The sequence below is a fragment of the Ailuropoda melanoleuca genome, chromosome 2 (assembly GCF_002007445.2).
Source record: "Ailuropoda melanoleuca isolate Jingjing chromosome 2, ASM200744v2, whole genome shotgun sequence".
Lineage (NCBI taxonomy): Eukaryota > Metazoa > Chordata > Mammalia > Carnivora > Ursidae > Ailuropoda > Ailuropoda melanoleuca.
Window position 1 is genome coordinate 116,408,179 of NC_048219.1, and position 22,509 is coordinate 116,430,687.

General features: G+C 40.1%; 1 long non-coding RNA gene across 1 annotated transcript in view; it reads left to right on the forward strand.

Moving 5' to 3' along the window:
* Positions 1-22,509, forward strand: part of LOC117801070 — a 93,578-nt gene that overhangs the window by 11,985 nt on the left and 59,084 nt on the right. The window contains exons 2-5 of the long non-coding RNA XR_004623457.1: positions 669-1,374; positions 10,100-10,183; positions 10,859-10,936; positions 13,896-14,183. This is a non-coding gene — a long non-coding RNA (uncharacterized LOC117801070). The remainder of the gene's footprint in view (positions 1-668; positions 1,375-10,099; positions 10,184-10,858; positions 10,937-13,895; positions 14,184-22,509) is intronic.

Genomic DNA, 22,509 nt, shown 5'->3' on the forward strand with positions numbered 1-22,509 from the left:
TGTTAAAAATTTCAAAGAATTAGTAGCTTACTCTTCTATCACCCATCCTCCAGCAACTGTCAGCCCCCCTCCCCCTTGTTTTCAGTTTGTACCTTGCAAATGAGAGGCAGCCTTATTCAGAACCAGATGTAAGGCTCCTAGAGAATGAGCATAAGCTGGTGTACTTTAAGCCTAATGGGAAGTTTTATATGCAAGGGCCTTGAACTGATTAGTATAATTCCCTCTTTAATACAGCTGTCCCTCCAGATTAAGGTAAACCAAATGTTGCAATCAGAGATTAGTGTACCTTGCCAGTTATTAACATCCCCGGTGCTCAGCAAGCACGTCAGACGCTAATGCTGTGTATTTATTTGCCATTTCCCCACTGTAACTTGAACTTCTGCACCTGTCAAAGCATTCCAGTGAAGAGAGGGGCATTATTGGAAAGCAAAAGTTTTATACCTGTACACCTGTTTTGTTTTGTCACAGCTTAGATTTTCTTTTGGCCTGCCAAGACTGCCAGGTGCTTTAATCTGCTACTCCACTGGTTTTGTAAAGAAAGACTTTGTCTGCTAAATTGCATTTGTTACTTTCATATGCTTGCTTTTATGCAACTGGAGAGCTGCTCACCTAAACTGATGGCGCACTTGCACGTGCCTGCACGTGCGCACGTGTGTTTTCTTTTGCAGAAGAGGTAAAGGGTGAGGTTTCTTTCTCAGAACACACACCTCTGTCCTCTGTGCTCCTCAGATTCTGCAGTGTCTTAAATCACAAGGTGGGTCTCACAGCTGTAATATATTTGGCAGGATATCCTGCCTTCTTGCAGCCCAGATGTCAAGAAAGACAAAGTCCTGGCTATCTCAGAAAGATCTGGCTCTGTTTCTTTCCCTCCCCAGCCCCCATCCAGGGCATGCTTGGACTTGAGGGCTGAACGTATATAATAAACACGCTGGAGAAGTTTGGGGCGGTAGCTCCGGTTGTGTTTTCGGTAACTGGTCCGGTTTGGGTGTTCCCTGATCCTTTTCATCAGCATGGCAGATGGGGCAGCAAGGAAGGGAAAATAATGGCAAGTTTGATGAAGATGCCTTACATTTGTCGAGTAAAGTGCCTTTGTGATTTTTGTCAGTGTTTATTACTCAGAGATTGAGAATCAAAAGGTGCTTTTTCTGAAAAAAAATGCATAGCTTGCTACGTAACCACTAGGGTCATCTCAGGGTCTGGTTTTGGGTTTTTTCCGCTATGTGGGATTGAAGTACGCAGCTCTGCTTTTACAGAGCAATCACCTGATGCCAGCAGCACCGGGGCAGGACCAGCTCCCCCTCAGTTCGGCCACAGGTGGGAAGGAGCCACAGTTTTCCAGACAGCCCGTGACACTGGAAGCAGCCACCGGTGCAGGTTGGTGTCCACGCTGGGGGCACGTTTCTTTCCCTTGCCCCCCCTTCTCCGAGATTCCGTCTTGGTGTTTGTACGTTGATCGCCTCGTGCAGTTTCTACATATTATAGCTTAATTGCAGATTTTTAAAAAAGACAAAAATATGTTCATATCTTAGGAAATCATGTCTTGCAGCCTACTAACTATGCTAATGCAGCACTAAGCAGGGATAAAGTTCTTGCCGTACCCCCAACAGTTGCGTGGGACCCGCTGCCAAGTAATTGTTAATGGTGAAGCACAAGCAGGCTTTGCAATCCATCTTAATCGTCATACTTACTTCAGGTTCCGTGATAAGGCTCGATGTTCTGTTTAAAGTGACAATGTTGACAAGGGGAAAGGGTGTGGGCCCGAGCCTGTGGTTCTGAAGGGGTTGCGTGCTCTGACCTGCCGAAGGTTGATATGGACGGTCTGCGAGGGGATTTTAGTTGTCATGGGGTCCCCAGGCGGTTGAATGGAGAGACTGTCTGTCCTGCTTTTTCCTGTTAGGATCCTGACACGTGGAGCATTGATGAACTCAGCACAACGTTGAATGGGAGCTTTTTGGCAGCTGAGACACTGGGGCTAAGCTGCAGGTCAGAGATAACACCCGTGCGGATCTCCTCCTGCACACACTTGCTAACGCGCTTTCTTCCCTCCTGAGTGCAGGAAATGGCTCATGTGAAATGCGTCCACTTTTCAGTTTTCCTTTCTTCTAAAATGGAGCTTGACAGATTGGACTTTTCAGCTCCCCCTTTTTTCACCACCTCTGCTTTCTACCTCAGAAATACTCTTCAGGAAGCAGGAGTTAATCTTGGTGAGGAAACGATAAGGTGATGCTTGATTTTTCAGGGGAAAGCAGAAGGATATGGCTGCCTCGTTGTTGCACAGAAACTTGTCGCGCCCCACCTTTGAGGCTTTTCCCTTCACCTCTCCTCGGTACAGACCAGAAGGGGCGCAGAGTGGACAGCCTCCTAGCTAGACAGCTGGAGGGAGCGCTTCCTAGCATCACGGAGCGTTAGATACTAAGGAGGACACCTCTGGGAGGTGATGCTGCCTCTGTAAGAGGGGCCTCACCAGCACCTGTGTGGCCCTGCACCTGAAGGGCACGAAGGGCACGGTGCTGCTGCCACCAGCACAGTTCTGCATTGTTTGACATGGAGCTGAGTTGTTGCAGGTTTCCAAGATGTGGAAAACAAAGAGAAACTGGCAGCAAGAGTTACTTTAGTAATCGTTTGCTGGCGGTATTCAGAGAAGCAACATAGAAAAAAAAATTCTGGGCAGTTTTAGTACCTGCCCTAAACTGGGGCCGACCAAGCTCCATTTAAAGAAAAGTTATTTGAAATTGATCTCTGTGTGGTATTGAGTAGTGACTGCGAAACTCATAAACTGAAACTGCCCCCAAACCAAGTCAGGTTCTGACTTGGGGTCTCAGTACATGATTTCAATGAGGTCTGAGTGCTTCCTTTTCTCTCTGTTGAGTATTTGACACACTTTGAAGCAACAGGGATGCATGTGAGAATGTGTGTGTGTGTATGTGTGAGTGCACATGCGGGTAGAGGGGATGAGATAGGAAAAGGAAGACGGGGGGAGAGAAGGGCATGGGACTGGGGAAAGGTTTCTGGTCAAGGTTCAGTACATGTCAGAAAACAAAAGGGTTGTGGGTAGAAGTGAGAGTAGCAGTTCAGCCCTAGGGCTAACACCTTGGGAGAAGCAGGGCGATGCTGCCCTTTGATCTGTCACCTCTTACCAATTCCGTGCAACCCATTCTGTCTCAGGAGGGCTGAGGGTAAAGCTGAGAGAGATGGAGAGAGCGAGAATGAGTGAGTGATCTGTATGAGAGCCAAATAGGATGAGTCAATAACCCTGAGGAGAATGATTCAGGTTTGGATCTCCATCAGAATCTGCCCTGATGCAAAGTAGCGGAGCCATGCCTTCCACAATAAAACACTTGTCCAGTCTTCCCTCTGCATTTGTTCTCTGTAGCCTTCATCTGTCTTGAAGTGACTGGGGCTAGGTTACTCCTGGACTTACTCCAGATCTACCTCTCTGGCTACTGCTGGTGGGGGGCTTCCTAGGAATTTTGAGAGTCCCCAAATTTAACTTTAGAGAGAGTAGTCAGGACTGAAGAGCCTCCCAAAGGACCCCAAAGAAATAGAGGGTGTGAAGCGTTCAGTGTAGTCGCAGACACACAGTAGGTGCTGGGGTAAATCCTCACTATTCTTCTGTGAAGAATGAAGCCAGTCGAATTTGTTGTTAAATACTCCTTGGCTGTGTTTTCAGTTTTAGCACTGCCTGAGGAAATTGGAGAGCTTAGAAGGGGCTCCTGTCCTAAGTGAAAGGTTTAGATTTGGTTGTGTTTTCTATCTGCTTGGTCCAGATCCAGTGTGAAAGTTTGAATTGACCTGAAACATTCTAATCCTAGACATGTGTGGTCAATTGTCCTGAGGTCAAAGGGAGACGACTACCTATCCAATGTGATTTCAAGAGCCTGGGAAACCCCATATGTCCTCCAAGTATCTCCCCAATTAACCATGGCACCTGTTAACATCCTGCTATTTCTGCTGGTAGGGCAACTCCTCTGAGGAAACACATGTTTTCTTGATAAACCTCTTTACGTTGCAATTATGATCCTTGAGAGAGGCCACCTTTTATTATGTGGGTAATGTTGATTTCTTATTTACTATCCCTGTGACAACTGGAAAGAGAGAAACTGGATACAAATAGCAGTTTTGTTAAGAATAATACAATTCCTCTGCCACAGGATGGGTCAAGGAGGTTACACTAGGTTGGGGTTTGTATTCCTCCAGATAATTTTGGATCAAGTTATGTAGACAGGAGGAGTGCTTCTAGTCAGCTTTGTGGAAGAAAAAGAGTTTAATTTGGGGTCCTTTCTTTCTTTTTGACCTTTCATTTCTGATCACCCTAAGAGAAAAACTGCTTAATCCCATACTGTCTTGGGCTATCCAGAATCCTTTGCCTGAAAGATGATAGGTTAGTAATTCTCAAACATTTTTTATTCCAGAGTGTATGTTCACACGTTGGACACTTCCATGGGTATACCTTGATTGTGATACGAGAGGCATTGTATTTCAGCCTTTATTTGAAACCGGTCTCCTTGTCCTGACAGTCTTCTGTGTCCTCTTGGGAAGGCCCACTCCTTTTCCTCTATTCCTGTTCTGCCATCTTCGCATCTCATCGGTATATGAGAGTTGCTGCCTTAAATGATGTCCTAGTTATGGGAGCTTTTTCTTTTTCACACAGCGTGTGTGCCTTCATCCTTTCTCTAGGAGCCACACTCCCTGTAAGTATGTATAATAGACATGCATGTGTATATGTTGTGCATGTAGGTTTATGCACACACACGTGTGTGTATAATTATTATTTTAGCAAGAAATAAGCCCGTCCTATGTATTTTGCAATAGATTTAGGTTAGTGGTTGTTTTAAACAAATAAGACTGTTAAGTCACCAGTATGTGTTCTCTTCTTTGCCTATATATAATTCTTTAAGTTTTCTTTTTTCTTTTTTTTTTTTTTAAGATTTTATTTATTTATTTGACAGAGATAGAGACAGCCAGCGAGAGAGGGAACACAAGCAGGGGGAGTGGGAGAGGAAGAAGCAGGCTCACAGCGGAGGAGCCTGATGTGGGGCTCGATCCCATAACGCAGGGATCACGCCCTGAGCCGAAGGCAGACGCTTAACCGCTGTGCCACCCAGGTGCCCCTAATTCTTTAAGTTTTCTTCATCTATCACATGATTTTTACCCTTGGCTTTTTTCCCTTGGTTTTAAAATATATGTATTATTATTATTATTTATTTATTTTCTGACTGCACTAGTCCTACATACTTACTGTAGAATGTTTGGAAATTATGGGTGAGAATAAACTCACCCAAAATTTCACAATCTAGAGTTATCTTTTATGACAATTTGGTTGTATCTTTCTACCTCTTGGCTTTACTGGTTTAGGTATGGAGAATGCCTGGGTCACGCTATAATTTTTAAATTGTTTTCTCTTTCCTTTTCAGACTTTCAACTCTCTAAGCTCTCCTCATTCCTTTTATGTTGATGGGTCCCAAGTGGGGCTGATATAGTACTTTAGTATCTAAAGCTAGATCTGACTTGTATTCTGGGAAGGTTAGCTCACAGCCTCTACATACTATATTTTGAACTTCTTAATATGCATTTTCCTGCTCTGAATCAGTGATTTATTTTTTGATCTTTGTTAATACTTCTTTTCAAGCTTGAAACAAAAGAAATTAATCTAAAAATAACCAAAGACCGTTATCCAAGACTTTAAAGTAGGGTGTGCCAATAGGTTGACACCTTTGATCCTTAGGTAAAAAGTTACAGTTCTTTTGTTGGCTTTCTGCAAAAGGAGGAAGTGGGGGCAAATTACACAGTTGATGCTATTTTACGCATGAAGGAACCTACTTTTGACAGCTAGTAAACAAGTTTCAACATTTTTCTGGGTAAAAAAGCTCACTTATTTAATATTTATTTATTGAAGTAACCTCTATTATGTGGCAGGCACTGTTCTAGGCATGGGGATTCAGCAGTAAATAAAACAGACAAAAATCCACCTTTGTGGGAGCTTACTACTTAGAAGTAAAGGACTTGAACTTTTTTACTTTCTATTTAAATTTCCACTTAAAGTAATTGTACTTCATTTTCTAAATTCTGAGTTAGTTTTGAAGCAGGTGGGTAAAGAGCTCTATTATTACAATGTTTCTGTATCGAATAATGTCTTTCCTTCCAGAAATCTCTTTTACTCATTACTCTCCACACAGTTTTTCAGTAGACAAAAGGCAAACAAATGCAGTGTCAAAGATCAATTTTGATGAATTAAAATAAATGTCCTTCATTTTAATATGTTGTTTTATTGAGAAGAGAGATTTTAAAAACAATCAAACAGGAGGGGTAAGAGTGGATACATTCTTACAACTATTTGGAGGAGTAAATATGGGATTCAAAATTAGGAGAGGTCCTTCACTTTCAGATAGAGCTGAATAGTTATGTGTTTGAGATTATAGTTTTGCCAGGTAGTTAACTTGAACAGTAATGGAAAAATAACTAGTAGTCGCTAAGCAGAGAAATAATGCATGAGGCAGAAAGACACAGGCCAACATTTTATTTCATTGGAATGTGTAATCCATGGAAGCTCTATTAGATGAGTCATGAAGGTATAAAGAAGTATGAAGAGGGGCGCCTGGGTGGCTCAGTCATTAAGTGTCTGCCTTCGGCTCAGGGCGTGATACCAGGATCCTGGGATGGATCCCTGCATCGGGCTCCCTGCTCTGCTGGGAGCCTGCTTCTTCCTCTCCCACTCCCCCTGCTTGTGTTCCCTCTCTCACTGGCTATCTCTCTGTCAAATAAATAAATAAAAATCTTAAAAAAAAAAAAAAAGAAAGTATGCAGAAACTCAGAAACAGAGCAGACAGTAGTTAAGGTGTTTTTCTTACCCACTTGTTTCAGCTTGAGTGTGTTTCAGGTAGTTTGTCAACCAGACATCAAGAGACAAGAATTATAAAGATAGACAAGGACAAGGTGTTTGTTTGTTTGTTTGTTTTGTTTATTTTTAAATCAGAATTCAGGATCTGCCATAAGCAGTTAGATTGTGACATGGAAATATCAAGAGTTTAAATGGATGCTCCATGAGAAATTATCCTGGAGCCTTGAGTTCGTGCGTGAGAATAGAGTCTTCGTTACTTTTGTTAGAGGTTGATGAAAAAAGTCTGTGTTATAACTCAACCGAGGAACAAAGAGTGTGTATTGGAGACAAGAAGTTGCACAGTTAAATAATGCAATCTGTGGAATAGAATATAGCTGCTGACTAGTGACTGCAGACACAGACGGTCAGCTGGAAGGATTGACCAAATTATTCACAAATGCTGGAGAATTCAGAAGAAAAAAGGAGAGGAAGGAAGGAAGAAATGAAGGACGGAAGCGTGAACAAAGAGCAAAAAGCAGATGAACAGACAAAAACTGCAGTGGGGTATATTGAGGCGTAATTATTCTGGGGCTTTGATCCTAGCTCATCACTAGGGAAAAATGATATTCTTCAGGTAGGGTTGATGACTTACATCTATAATTATTTGGATATGGGATAATCTAGGGACAAAGTACCATAACATTGTTTACTAGAAACTATAGGAAATCCTTGCTATATTAAGGGATGCTTTGTGAAGAAAAAGGTAGACTCCGAGTTTATCTTTTAATTGTTTTTACCCCACTTTTGGCATGCTCTATTTAGTTTTTTAAAAAAGTAAGCCACAACTGATCCTTAGTTTAGTTTCAAATCCACACTCTTTACCTCTATTTCTCCACTGGACTTTCTTCGTCGTGTTGAAAGCCCATCAAGGTCTACCCACTCACCGAAGGTTTTTCTTCTCCTGTGAGAGGAGATACAATAACTCTTCATAAACCTATAGAGATATATGTGTTTTTCATTATAAACTACGGCCATGAGTGATGTCTCTCTTGACATGTAAGACAGCAGACATAGTGTCTTCACATTTAGAAACTGTGTACAAAACACACAGCATCTATACTTTGTCCAATAAACATTAATTGATGTAGATGAGAGAGCACATGTCACTAACAAGAACCCCTGCCTCACTCTGCGTCTTCAGAGGTCTGAAGATTTTTGTGAGCTGGAATGATGCCCCGTTGTAATTCCTTCTGTTTAGGTTAAATGAAGAGATCGTTTTCTGTTTTAAAGGCAGCATTCCTGGTGAATTTAGCATGATATATGCATTACTTGTATTGAACACAAAAGTTTATTAATTCAGAAAATTCAAAAATTATTTAAAATATAGGCTCTATGCTATATATACACGGCATATGCCGTGTGTGTATATGCATAGTACACGTGCATGATGAGGGATATGGAATTTTAAAATAAATGAAAAGATGTCCTCTCTGCTTTAAGAAGAATCAATGTATTTGGGAAAAAGAAATGAAAATCCTTACAATTGTTTATGTTCCACCTTCATTTATCAATAAATATTCATAAAATATCTATTAAATAGAAAGATCAAGAAAGCACTATTATGGTCTCGGTGAGCTTTCAATCTGATGGGTTAAATGCAACCACAATACAAAATGGACTTATTTTTATAAGGAAGCCAAAGAATGCTGAAATGAAAATAACAAAAATATTGAGCACTTGAGAGTCCTTACCATGTGTCAGGGGCTGTATGATATATTGTAGGTGTGTTGTCTCAATCCTTACAACTCTGAGTTACAGGTACTCTTACTTCACCCCTTTCCCCACATACACTTTCCAGATGAATTCTCAGAGATCTATACATATTAATGAGTTACCCAGGGGCATGCAGCTAGGACGAGGCAGAGGTGGGCCTGTGAACTGAGAGTCTGACCCCAGAGTCGGAGACGTCAACCATTATACTCCAGTGCCTCCTAGGGGATGGGAGGGAGAGATCACCTTTGATTGGGGAGGGGTCAACAACGGGTTCTTGAAAAGAGGTCCCTTGATCTAGGTCTTAAAAGATTGGCAGGATTGTGTGGCAGGTGGAGCTATGGAGGGGGAGAGTCTGTTTGAGAACAGTTACGGGTTGGGGGAGAGTGAGCAGAGCTCAGGCTTGGGTAAAATAGGGCCCGGTGGGGTGATGGGAATATGTTGCATTGGGAGGTAGGCATGTGGGGGCTGAAAAAGAGAGGAAGGCCAAGGAATCTGGTCTCAATTCTATAGAGCTAAGTATAAAATAGAGTAAAAGATTTATAATAAAAATGGAAAGAATGGATATTAATAAGGCATTCTCATTAGGAAAGTTTGATTCAGCAAATTCTTAGAGGAACTGGATATTAAACTAGGGTTTGAAACTGATAGAAATGGAGTAGAAAAGCATGCCAGCAATCTAGAATATTGTGATTCAAATAGGACACCAGAGCATCAGGAAAGCTGATAAAAGTCCATTTTTCATGTGTTCAAGGGCCACTGAGGGACAAAGTTGAATAAGTGAGTCTCTACCTTTCACACCTAGAAGAAAGGGAATAGAAGCATTTCCCCCAATCATCTCAGTCTGTTATGGCTTACCATCTACTCAAACTGTTCAAGCAAAAAAAAAAAAAAAAAAAAAAAAAAAGACACTTATTATTATTTTTTTTTATCCCTTTTCTTGTTCTTACTCTAAAATATATCCTGAATCTGCCCTGCTTGGGTCCTTCCTTAGACTTTGCAGAGTGGGGACGCTCTGCTGCTTGGAAGTCTCAATCAGATCAAGTCACTTCCTAGTCTGCTATCCTATCCTCCAAAGGCTGCATGTTGCATTTAGAACAAATTCCAACCTCCAAGTCCTTCAAATTTCTGGGCTTACCTTATTTTGCATTTCAAGAAGCTTCAGGCTTCTTGCTTCCTTCCTGTTCCTTGGACTCACCAAGCTCATTCTCACTCAAGGGCATTTTACTCTTTTTTGTGTTTTTCTTTTTGTTTTTGTTTTTTGACTGGCTCTTCTAGCAGAAAACCAGCTCAAATATCAGCCTTTGAGAGCCCTTCTCTGGACGACAGACCCGAAATGTTATAACCATGACTCTTTTCTTCCCTCATTTGTTAAGAAGGACACTATTTTCATATTTAGAAAACTTATTCAGACTAGTCTATATCTCTCAACCAAATTATATTTTCTTTGTAGTTCTTATAATTTCCCAAAGTTATTTAAGACAATCTCTGTCTTTTTCTGTCTCTGTCCAGGAGAATTTTGGCTTCAGAGGACAGGATTGGCTTCGTCTTCTCCAGGGCTACAAACTCCATGCCTAGCAACGTTCTTTGAATGTAGTAGGTGCTCAATAAATATTTGTTAAATGGATGAAGAATGAATGAAAAGAATGGGAGTGAGGATGGCTTGAGTAACGGGTACAATCTTATGTTTTATCCAGTAAATGAGGTAGATTGTGGAATAAATTATGTGGCTATATTTTCTAATTATGTTCCATTTCCACCATTAATCAAGTTGCTTTCTTCTTTGCATACCAGCTAATTGAAGGTGGTTAGGTAGACGAAAAGCCTTTTGTGTTGTGGGGTGGGAGGGGGGGCAAGCCTGAGATTTAAAAGGAGAAGAAAACGGTCTTAGTTAATCCACAGGGTGGGTGAGAGCTCAACCAGAATGCTCTTTGGAATCCAGACAATTCAGTGACAGTAACACTCTCATACAAGTGTTAGGGAGGTCAGAGGAGATGAGTCCGTGACATGTGCAATCACTCTTGATGCATTTGATTTTTCAACAGTATTTCATGGTGACATTTAGATTTGAATGAGAAATGACCTCCTTGTTCCCAGTTCCTTTTCTAGCCAGTATAGGATTGCTCCTTCAACAAATATTGGTATGTTTTGTCCAGTAGAGTTCTCTGGTATCTTAACAGATGGAATTTACGAGTTTATTTGCTAGTAGAAATAGTGACTTCAAGGCAAGAAGGTGGTTGCAGGAACTATTTATTTTTACTTTTTTAAAAGGAATACCTTCCTGGCACATAAGCGAGTACATAAGCAAGCGGACTCAACAGCTTTCTTGGAAGGAGTCAGCCGCTGCAGGTATGGGAGAATTCCTTTGGCCAGCCTTTGCCTCCCTGTGCATTTCTCACACTTGTGCTGGCACAGTTGGTAGAGTTTATTATTAGCGGTGTGTCCTACAAGCCATTCATTCATGAAATATGGCCCTGGGAGAGGAATCTTCTTGTGAAAGAAAAGTGTCATCATTTTTTTCATTGGCTTAGGGGGCATCTCATGATGGCAGAACATCCTTAAATAGAAAGATCTCGATTCAGAAAAAAAAAAAAAAAGAAAGAAAAGGTGAGGAGCGAGAGATGTTCTCTGCGGAATGCGCTTGGGACTGGAAAATTAAGATTTTGTTTTGTGCAATGTTAGTTGCCTTGCCAGTCTCAAGCTGGCACTGTGGGCTTGCTGTAGCTGCTACGGCTGAGCGGAGGAGAGGAGACAGTTTGCTTCGGGTTTATTGCTCAGCCTCGCCATGCGTCTCAATATGTTTTTGATTTCGTATTTTAAAAATAAGGTGAATGATCTCAAAAGGAAATCATTGCAGGCGATTTTATTCTTTGCTTTTTCTAATGGACAATTAAAAAGCAATCCTGGTCCTATTCCAGGGATTTTCTCATTTCTTAGTACAACTGTAATTTAGGCACATATAATAGTGCAGTGGTATTATTAGATATTATCATGTTTATTTTATTCATGAAAATGTGTGACACACCTTATTTGTATTCTTTTTGAGGAAATGTCCTGGAATGGGTTTTTGTCCCAGCTCCTTTTTGTTCCTGCAAGAAGGTGTGTGTTGGAATTTCTGTTCCTAGGAATAAGAATAGTATTTCTTTTTTTGGGGGGGAGCATAATGATTTTGAGCTTTGAGGAGTTTCAATGGGTTATTGTTGCTTGTTTTTTTGTTTTTTTGTTTTTTAAAACAAGGCTCCAGCCCACCAAGTCCTACTTGACACACACTTCCTATTTGCAATGGCAGATGTTTATATTTCAAATTAAATAAAATTATAATTAATTTTCTTCTGAAAATTTTTTGGAATTTTGGTTTTTTTTAAGATCTATGAGGTAATTGGAGATACCCCAGGCTATCACAAAACCAGGGCTGGGAATCACTGTGTTAGTGATTAGCACTTTGTAAGCCTTCAAAAAATATTAAAACCAGGATAGATTGTCTAATTTCTTGTGGGTGGATTCACTTTAGTAAAATGTAATGTGTTAACAAATGCTCAGAGAGGAGGTTGTGGATCCAGAAAGATGGCTTTTTCAGAAGGCTTTTATTCAAATTAATTCAAAGAATAACAGGAACAGTTGTGTATTGGGGCAGAAGGAATAAGGTGACTCAATTAAATGATAGAGAAATCTCCAGGAAAAAAATTGTCTCATGTCAACCCAATGCTAACAATAAAATTCTCATTACTGAAATCGATAATCCTGTAATAAATGCATAATAACTTCAAAAAGGATTCTTTTATTAAGTATTTTTTTGTATGATTGGCTGTGCACCAAATATTGAAATCAAATACTGCTTTGCTTTACTTTAAGAATGGTAAAATTCTCTACTATGTCTCTAAAGAGAATCTTAAATGAGAAGCTTCAAAAGGGTAATTTGCAAATAAATTCACCTGCTGAATTTGTGCCCGAACCTCCTATATTTACCTAATTCATCTTTGGCTTTTGCTTAGCTCTAACCATGGTGACACTGTGAGAAATGAATGTCAAGTTCTCCTAGGTTGCTGGAATGTTTGCACGAGGCAGCAGTGAAGAAGTAAGGGTAGTGCAAGGCCCAGGGTTTGGGTCCCACTCCATTGGGGGTCTTGGGGGTTGGTCCTTCGCAAAGCTGGAAGAACCAGCGTGGGGTCTGGCTAATTGGTACTGTTAGCCTGTTGCCACTTCGTGGATCCAGGAAGAGAGTTCAGTCCCTCTCTGCATTCGGAGCTGGGCACAGAGCACGTGGTAGTCCTGGACTGGGAGGGTCCAAGATCCATGCATTTGATACCAAAACTGAGCTCAGCTTTGTGGCTTTCTGAGAGAGATTAAGAACATTTTGGTAGTGTTCACAGATACACAGCTCACTGACCTACAACTGTATCTGCACTTTGAGAAGAAATTTGAGTAACTTAGTAAACAGGTGGACCAGGAGAGGATATGCTGCCCTGAGAACACTTCTGCTTTCCTGGCAGGGGTGTCTGTTTTGGGCTTCCTGAGCCTTTTTATTTGGTGTTCTGCAGAGAAGTTTGCATTCCAAAAGATAGGCGAGGGTGCCTTCCTGTGCTGAAACCTCTAGAAGGTGCTCTGATAGAATAGAGGCTGCCCCGGCCTGCTTTCGGGAGAAAATCTCCCCTCACCTGGCAGTGGGGTGGCACCTGGCTAACATTCCCGTTGTTCTGCGTATGTTTTCCCTAGAACCTTTCCTGAGCAATCAGGGTCGCTACTTCTTTTAAAAGAGGATATCCGTTACATCTCAATGAAGCTAAAAAGAGTGAGAGCGTGGGAGAGGGGCTAGCCTATATTATTTGGAAAAGGATCGCTCTCATTTTTAACTTTTCCTTGTCTCCCCCGGCTAGACCTATAGCACTAATACAAGGGAGGAGGCGCTTCGCACCCTTAAAGATGCTGTGGTCCTGAAGGTCCCAGCCTTGGTACGCTTTTCCCTTGTTCATTTTTTTCTTACTGTGGTGAAATCTTCATTCATGTAGTTTACCTCTCAACTCTCTCATTTTTGCATTTATATTGCAAATGTTAGGGTTTGTTGGAATGGAAAATACGTTTCAAACTTGAGAGAGAGCAAAATTAGGTAAGTTCATGAAATGTAATGCCTCTTCCCCCTTCCAGAATTATATAGAAGGGAGCAACGGAACTTTTTGGATTGGTCCCATTCTGCTTTGGGCTCTTGAGGCTTTCAGCGGGTGGTTCAGTTCATTGGCACCAGATGCCGAAGGGACTACGGACAAGGGTTTGATCCTCACTTGGGCCAAGCGGCTGTGCATTTTTCCAACAGGTGTGTGGAGATTCAGTACTGTTGCTGCAGAAATGCTGGTCCGAGAGGGGATTGGTGAACACGTGAGCGACTGGGTGAGGATCCAGCCCCATTCCCAGAAAAGCAAAGCCTGAGCACCACTGTCATTTTTGCATCTGGACAGAATGTGCCACTTAAAATTTGAGCTCGTTACTCAACCTCCCTGCGTCTCTGTGTCCTCATCTGGAGAACGGAGATAAGATTTGCTCCCTCTCTACCTCACCAGGATCTGAGAAGATTAGATAATGGCTGTAAAGTCCTTCTACAAAGGTATGAGCATTATCATAAACAAGGAGATTAGTCAACAAATAAAAAAAAAATTTCTTAAAGGACCTCCCAAAGTGTATTGCCTGATCATTTTTGATTCTGTATCTGTAGTTTGCAGTCTCACCCCTTTCGAGTTTGGTTTAGCTGCAAAAAGTTAGGTGTGAATGTTTGACCTTTCTCTTTATTTATAAGGTGAAAAAATTGTTTGATAGTGAGCGTTTATATTAATCAAAACAAAGTGGGCTTTGAATCCGAAGCAGGTTTTATTTGAAAAAGAAGGTGAAGGCGAAGGTCTCTAGGAACATATGCGCCACTGAGGAATATTTGCATGCATTTGATCTGCACGCACGCTTGGGTGATTTTCACAGTCTACCTTGGAGTTGAAGTTGCAGCAAGGAGCTGTTGCCGTCGCTCAGCGGCCCCAACCCCTCTCTCCAGCTTTATTATGGCACACGGAGACAACTTCATTTTTAGCATTAAAAAAAATCCTCTTCACTTAATTCAGACAGTGACCTGCAGGCCTCATTCTGACTGAAGGAGCCATTCAGAATACTTGCAGACAAAAGCAGGGCTTTTTCCTAGCAACCAGATCAAAGCCAAATCTCCCAGAATAGCTCCCTCCCAGGTTTTCTTTGGCGCATAGGTTCACAAGGCTCCTGGTATCCAGTTCAAACTACTCTTTCAAACTGAAATGGAAAGGAAAACTCCCGAGGAATTTTCGCAGACTCTGAAAACTGGCGAGCATGGCGAGAGCACTTCATCTTGGGAGAACACGGTGGTCATTTGGGACATCCCTAACTTTGTTATCGCCCGCATCTGCATGTACGTTCTGTCGGACTTCCACAGAATGAGGTCTCTGTTTCCTTTCTGCCAGTACCTAATATCAGCTATGCCCAGGAGCCGGCTGGTGAAGACTTCCTGTTTGTTTTGAGTCACTGTTAGAGTGATAAATATACTTTAGCTTTCTGCTTCGAGAGGAAAGAAACCAGCTGCCCTGAACTACAGAGAAAAATGCAGAAATTCCACTGAATGGCCCTGTTATCATGGAGTTTCAAGGGCAGCATCAAAATGAAAACTAGAAGCCAGGGCAAAGTAAATAATTTCCATATTAAAGCATCTTGCTGCATGCATCGACCTAAGTTGTTTGTCTTTAATCATTTAGGCGAGCGTTGCATTTTTCACTCTTCTAAGACCAACTCAGCAATGTTTAGAGATTTTTAGAAATGTAAACTTACATTACAGAATAATGGCGAGCTATATAAATAAACAATTACAGTTGTGGTTTTTTGCTCTGACCACAAGCTTTTAATGCCATTTTTGCATGAGCATATAATGCTTCTGGATAAACAATAATGTTTACATTGTCAGTGGCATCCACTGTTGCACTGGGTCATTTACATATGTGATTATTTGGATATAGAGTAACCCAAGAACAAAAGAATAGTATAAAATTATTTAAAACAAGAGCAACAGGAAATCCTTTATAGCTTAAATAGCACTTCTTAAATAAAGCTGTGGAGTTTTGTGTTTGATTTCATTTTTTGTCCTTTTATTTTGAGCAGGTCTTGGATTTAATGGTTAGAATGTCATCGGAGTGGAATTTCTTAACTCTGATATGAAGGGTGGTGAATCTAGGAGCCTTATTGATCTGAATGTCTTAACCACTGCTTTCTGGCTTTTGTCTTTGTTGTCTGTCTGTCTGTTGTTTAAGCTCAGTATAGACTTGACTTCCTGAAGCCATGAGTTGGAAAAGATGGCAACAACTTGCATGTGCTTGAAGTGGGAGTGAATTGCTTATTTCCTCCCAATATCTATGGTCTCTCCAAACAATTTCTAATAGTGAAAGAAGAATATGCAGTCATGTACAAGAAGTCTTTTTGTCCAGGATAAAGGAAATGGGTGATAAGCAAATTCAAGATAAAGTTAGTGTCAATCCTTTACCCCGGCAAATTCGTCATGCAGATAGAGGCAGGGTGGTGTGCTTTGGCCTTAGGACAAAGTATCTGGTCACATTTGTAAACTGAGACTTGAAAATGAGCATGAATTGTTGTATATAGAGAAGGCGCTCCAACACATGGAGGTCAGTGATTGGAACATCAACGCAGTAGCTAAAAGAGAATTGCAGTGCTAAAAGTTTATCTTGTCAAAAAACATGTTAAAAAAATTCAGGTGTCATTGGCAAATCATAAAGGACAACATGCACTTAGAAATGTTCAGCACATTAGTTAAAACAAAGCCAAATATTCTAAATATTGTTTTTATTTTACAAATATGTGGTCCGTGACGTATGTCTTTTTTATATTCTCATCTTACTGCCACAACAAGAGAAGAAGAGAATGTTTTTAAATATGATTGAGGAGAGGATGGAAAGATTAAAGTACTTAATATTTTCTGCTCTAATGGAGACCTGTATGTGCATAAACTTAGAACAGAACCAGAGAATGGATGGTATTAGGAGGAGAGGGAGAAGAGTGGAGCCAGCATTTTCTGTGGGTAAGAAAGAAGGGTATAAAACAAGTTTATGAGATAAAATGTATTTGCAAAGGTAAGTATGCCAGGGGATAATTTTAGTGGGTATGTCAGCCTCTGTCCTTTAAAGAAGAGGTTAAAATTAAATAGAAATATAGGACGGTAGGGGTTTAGGTGAGGTTTTTGGTAAAATCTATTATTTAAAATAAATTGGAACTCTAGCTGGGTGGGACCTATCACTTACCAAGTATAAAAAGGCGTGAAAAAACCGCCCTTTACCTTTTTTCAGTGCTATTAAATACCAAGTATTTGGGGCTGAAGTGAAACTATTATGGTCAGATTGATGCTGTACATGGCAAGCCACCATTCTTCTCAGCAATGGCAACTGCTTAGATCGTCTCAAACTCTCTTTGGTTGTGATCGCACGTTTATGATCCAGCCTTAGGGAATTCCGCCCACTGACAGCCAACATCCATTTCTTCGTGACTGAATAAGAACACAAAAGTCACATCTTATATTTGTACATTATACTGCCATTTACAAAATGCTTTCGCTTGCAGCATCTCCCACGATCCTTGCTTGTATCTGGCTCTGGTTGTAAATGGGAGCAGTAACAGTTCTTCATCTGTCCTGTGCCAGTGGTGGTGGCCTCAGCAACCTGGTTTCTTTTAAGGGGGCAGAAATATTCCTCATGCTTCTTCATAACATTTCAGGAGAATCTTCTTATGAAACAGATGCTGCAAATCAGTATTTTTAAGTAAAGTAACTTGAGGCAAAGTGAAATGAAAGTGCGTTCCAGAGCAATTAACCCTGTATCTCCCCGAATTTATCATGACGCCACATTTTGGATCCCAGGAGTTTTAGACAATTCTGTCGGAGAAGGTGAGGCATAGGCACGGGGAATAAGGACCGTGGGATACATAGAATCATTTTGTCCTAGCAAAGGGTTGTAAAAAATAATGCGTTTATTAGAAGAAATGGTGGTGGGAAGGGGGGATGTTTTTCACACCTGTTTTCACACTTCTGAAGTGATAAGTCCAGCCCTCACAAAATAAAATGGCAGGTTTCACACTAAACCCACCCAGGCATATTCCTATAGTCTCCTAAGCCATTTATTCTTTAAGAAGAAAGAGGCGGGCCACCTGGCTGGCTCAGTCAGAAGAGCATGCGGGCGCTTGATCTCGGGGTCATGAGTTCGAGCCCCACATTGGGTGGTTGGGTGTAGGGATGACTTAAATAAATAGAAACTTAAAAAAGAGAAGAAAGAGGCAACAAGTTCTCTTGTACAATTCAGTGGCCGAGAAAGTTCTCTGCCATCTTTGCTTTGTCCTCCTGTCTTCCAGATGTATGAGCCATCTTCTATATATCATGTATGGATCTCCAAGGCAATGTACTAGGTCTCCAATGACTTTGGCTTTAGATTAACAATCTTCTTCTTTGCCTTTTTTTGATCTAAATTCTCAGTGAATTAGGCACCTGAGTTCATGATTTTGCCAATGGGATTTGCACACATCTTTTATATGTCTTAGATTCTCTAGGCCACCATTTCTATCCTACCCCAGTCACACACTGACATGGATATAACTTATTTCTCACCATCTTTCATCTCTCAAAATGGTCTACCTGATCATAACCTAGAGTCACTGACTGTTATAAGTGAAATTAACCTCAGAGATTATGTGGGGCGGTATGTAACAACCAACTCACAGAACTCTTGATTTACCTACCCCTCAAATTTGATCTTCACCATTTTTCTCCAGCATTTTCTCAGTAAATGCCAACCCCAACTGCAGGTGTTGAAAAGAAAAACAAGGACTCATTCTTGATTCCTGTTGCCTTTACCACCCTAGATCTAATCCATCAGTAAATCTTATCTTTTTGCTATCCTGAATATGTCTAGTACTCTTCCAAGAACCACTGTCATCTCTTGCTTTGATAGAATAAGATCCTAGAATTCATCTCCTTGCTGCTTATTCACTTGCATTTCCCTGTGTTATTTTCTATATATTACTTTTTGAGACTTTGTTTATTGATTTTCTTCCTTTGCAATTTTTTGGCTCTGCTCCACTTATTAGGATGTAAGTTCCAGGAAACTGGAAGCATTGGGTATAGGGTGCTATTGAACACATGTGATTGTGCCTGGGACATTGTTGGTTCTCACTGAATGTTTGTTGAATAAATCTTCACAGACTGGAAATATGGGTCACAAAGAAGTTACATGAATTTCTTAGGCTCACCAGATTAGTCGTAAGTTTACAGCTACAGCATGGGTCTCTTGACCTAAGAAAAAGTGAGAAGTAAGCAGTCCTCTCAGCACTGCCAGGAAACCTTGTCATGGATTGGGTCGATCTGTCTATGGAAAGAGACCTCGTTCAAGTACCAGGAGGAACTCTGGTTAGCTGATTCAGGGGAACAATAAATAATAATAGCAACACTAGGTTTCCTTCCTTCCTTCCTCCCTTCCCTTCCCTTCCCTTCCCTTCCCTTCCCTTTCCCTTCCCTTTCCCTTCCCTTTCCCTTCCTTTCCCTTCCTTTCCCTTCCTTTCCCTTCCTTTCCCTTCCTTTCCCTTCCTTCCTTTCCTTCCTTCCAGAACAAAGTAACCAGAAGTCTTGCAAGTGTAATGTTCAAGTACCTGTTGTGGCTCTCAAAGCCAAAGGTGTAAAAAGCTGCTAGAAATTCGCTTGGATTCTCAGTACCATGAATATCTCTAGAAAAAGGGAGGTTACTCAGAAATGGAACTCAAGCAGATCCTAGGCTGTGCTCCAACTGACTGCCTACCACCAAATTCTTACTACCCTACCTGCTCAAGCACAAACCACCAGCTCCATGTTTACTCAACTCATCCTTAGTAAATAACATACCTATTATGGCTTTTTCCCAAACAACTACAAATATTTTTGAAAAAAGAATTTCAATGTTTTATGTTAGAATGCTACCAAGGGCTAGTTATTGAAAATTAAATTGGTTCAATCTTAATCCGTCTAGGTTATATGAAGGTCTTATATGAAATGCCATTGACATTCTGAGGCCTCTGAGGTAACTTGGTATGTGGTCCCTCAGGGTTCCACTTGCAACTAGGATGAGTTTGCTTGAATAGAGAATCTATCTCCTTTTATTGTTTTGTATTATATTTATCATCTTCTTATCTCCAGTATGTGCCAAACAGTTTTCCATGGAATGATTTATTCTAATAATTAAAAGAAGGCAATATTCTTTTGGTGGATGACTGTTTTGTCTGAGTTATAAAATATAATTTGCTTTTTTCTTTGTACCATTGTTCCAGAAGAGATTCATCTTTAATTAGTTTGAGGTGTACTGTGGCTTACCTTTGTCTCCAAGTAAAAGATTTTTCTTTTTTAAAATCAGATGAATTCTGAGTTGACAAGGTAAAAAATCTGCGGTAAGATTAGAAATGCTAGGATTTTCCATTAAGAAGTTGCTGCTAGAAGTTGCTATAATTTAGAACTTCAGGTACTGAACACCTATTAAAGAAATGCTTGTTTGCATTATGTTAGATGTAAATTAGGTGACTCACTTTCTCCATCTCTTTCTCTATATTTATTTTTAATCCTGTTCTAAAGCAGGAAGTAGGACCAAATGAAATTAAAGCATTCTTTTGGTTTGATTGGTCTAATATTCTTCAACTAGCTGAGTATGACTCACAGCCTGTCCCCCTTTTATTAGTAATTAAACTGAGACACTGAAACATTATGTAAACTCATAATAGCAGATTAACTATCCAGGCTGTAGCCCACTGAACAGCACTGCTATGTTTAAACTGATACCTTCAATATTGTCCTCAGATAATTTTAATATTTCACATTATAGGATTGCCACAGAAAAATAGAGTAATTAAAAATAATCTGTATTTTATTTTCATTTTTGTTGGAAAGGGTTTTCACTTTGAATGGAAAAGAACAAAAGATAAATAATGTGCCTGTAACATTTTTTGTTTGTTTCTGCTGCACTTCTGTAGTGTGGTGGTGGCCATTTCTTCTTTATTAGAAAAACATCTTTTTCTCTTAACCAAAGTAATTCATATCCATTACAGGAAATTTAGAAAGTATAGGTATATAAAAGTAAGAAAGTAAGGACAACCCACAATCCCACAATGAAAAAATAACCATCGTAAGTATTTTGGTTCACATGCTTCTGAACATTTCAGCTATGCATGTTAGATTATATGCACATTAAAGAAAAATGGAACTCCTACTGTAATTTTTTTAAAAAAAATCCCTTTTCATGTAAGAAAATATATTGAATATATTTCAGTGTCATTCACTAGTCTTTCACAATGCCCTTTATCTTGCTGCACCATTTTTTATTTAATCAATCCCCTATTGTTGAATATTAGGTTATTTCCAGTCTTTTTCAAGATTAGAAATATGATTGGCATAAATGTTCCATATAGCCAAATATTTGTCCATATTCTTGACTGCTCTCTTAGAACATATTTCTAGAAGTGGATTGTTGAGTCAGTATGTGTGGGTCTTAGGCTTTTAGTTCATATTAGTGCCCTTTTCCTCAGAAATGTTACACTAATTCACTTGCTAATTTGGTTGTGGCTTATTATTTTGGTATTTTAAGGCAGCTATTCCCTTTATGGCAACCAAACATACTGACTGTGCGGGGCTCTAAACTGCTGATATAAGAGGGTTGAAAAATAATTGACGGAATTCTACAATGCCCTGATTATTTCAGTTGCATTAATTTGGCATAATTCTTTTTCTGGTCTGCTTTTGGGTAGTTGAATCTGGCTCCATCATATGTTTTACTATTCTTCTGTAAGAGGTCTCCAATAAATTGAAAAAGGGAGCCTGTCAGTTGCAATCTAATATGGTATATTAACACTCAATCCAAATTCAGGCAAATGTCATCTGTTAATCATAGGTCAACATAAGAAGCAAGAATTGTGAGGATATTAACCAGGAAAAGGTTCCAGGATAACTCTGAGGCAGAACATGTAACCTATTCACCCAAGAAGCTATCATACAAATTAATGTGCTCACCATTAAAACTGGCAAAGCTTCCAAAGCTCAGCTAGGTTAGCTGCTCAGATGACATCAGTAGGAAGAAGGCCCAGACATAATTTCATCTTTTGTCTCTTCTAAGCTTTTTTTTTTTTTTTAAATCTTAGATGGACTATGGTAGAGATTAGACATCATTTGCATTTTTTAGATTCCAAGTTGTGGGAAAAAAACCCAAACATTGATACTGGTATTTTCACGAGTATCTCTTAATCTCTCTATAAGGCAGAGAGTCTATTCATGAGTCATGCACCAGCAGATAAAAACAATTAAAATATCAAATCTTCCCCTGCTTCCACCCCTAAAAACATTTCTAGGCTCAAAAAGGAACTAGGTTCTCGGCAATTTTAACCTAAAATGCTTCTTCAGCTTTTCTCAGACTCTGGCCATCTCAAAATGCAACCGAAGACAAAATTGTCCCATAAGATTAATTTTTGGTGATTGAACTTGCATCTTAAAAACTAAGCTGTTTCACTTCCTTATGAAAAAACAAATTTCTTGAAGATCGGTTTCCATTCCATGTTTGTGATCCTTGAAGCAGCTAGTCTTTGGTATGTATTTGTGTGGAATGAATGAGAATGTCCTATGTCCCCACAAAAGCAAGACAGGATGATTACTGGCAACAGACATAGTAGAGACAACACCTAGATATGTGGGGGTCAGAATACTCAGCTTCTCCTTCCTGTTGTGCCGACTCGCCGGGTCACCTTGGACAAGTTAATCAATCTCTCTGAACTTAAGTTTTCATAGTTATAAAATGATGACACAAATTTTCTTCTTTGAGAACAGATTGTTTTGAACATCAAGGGAAATGAAAAAGAATATTGTGTAA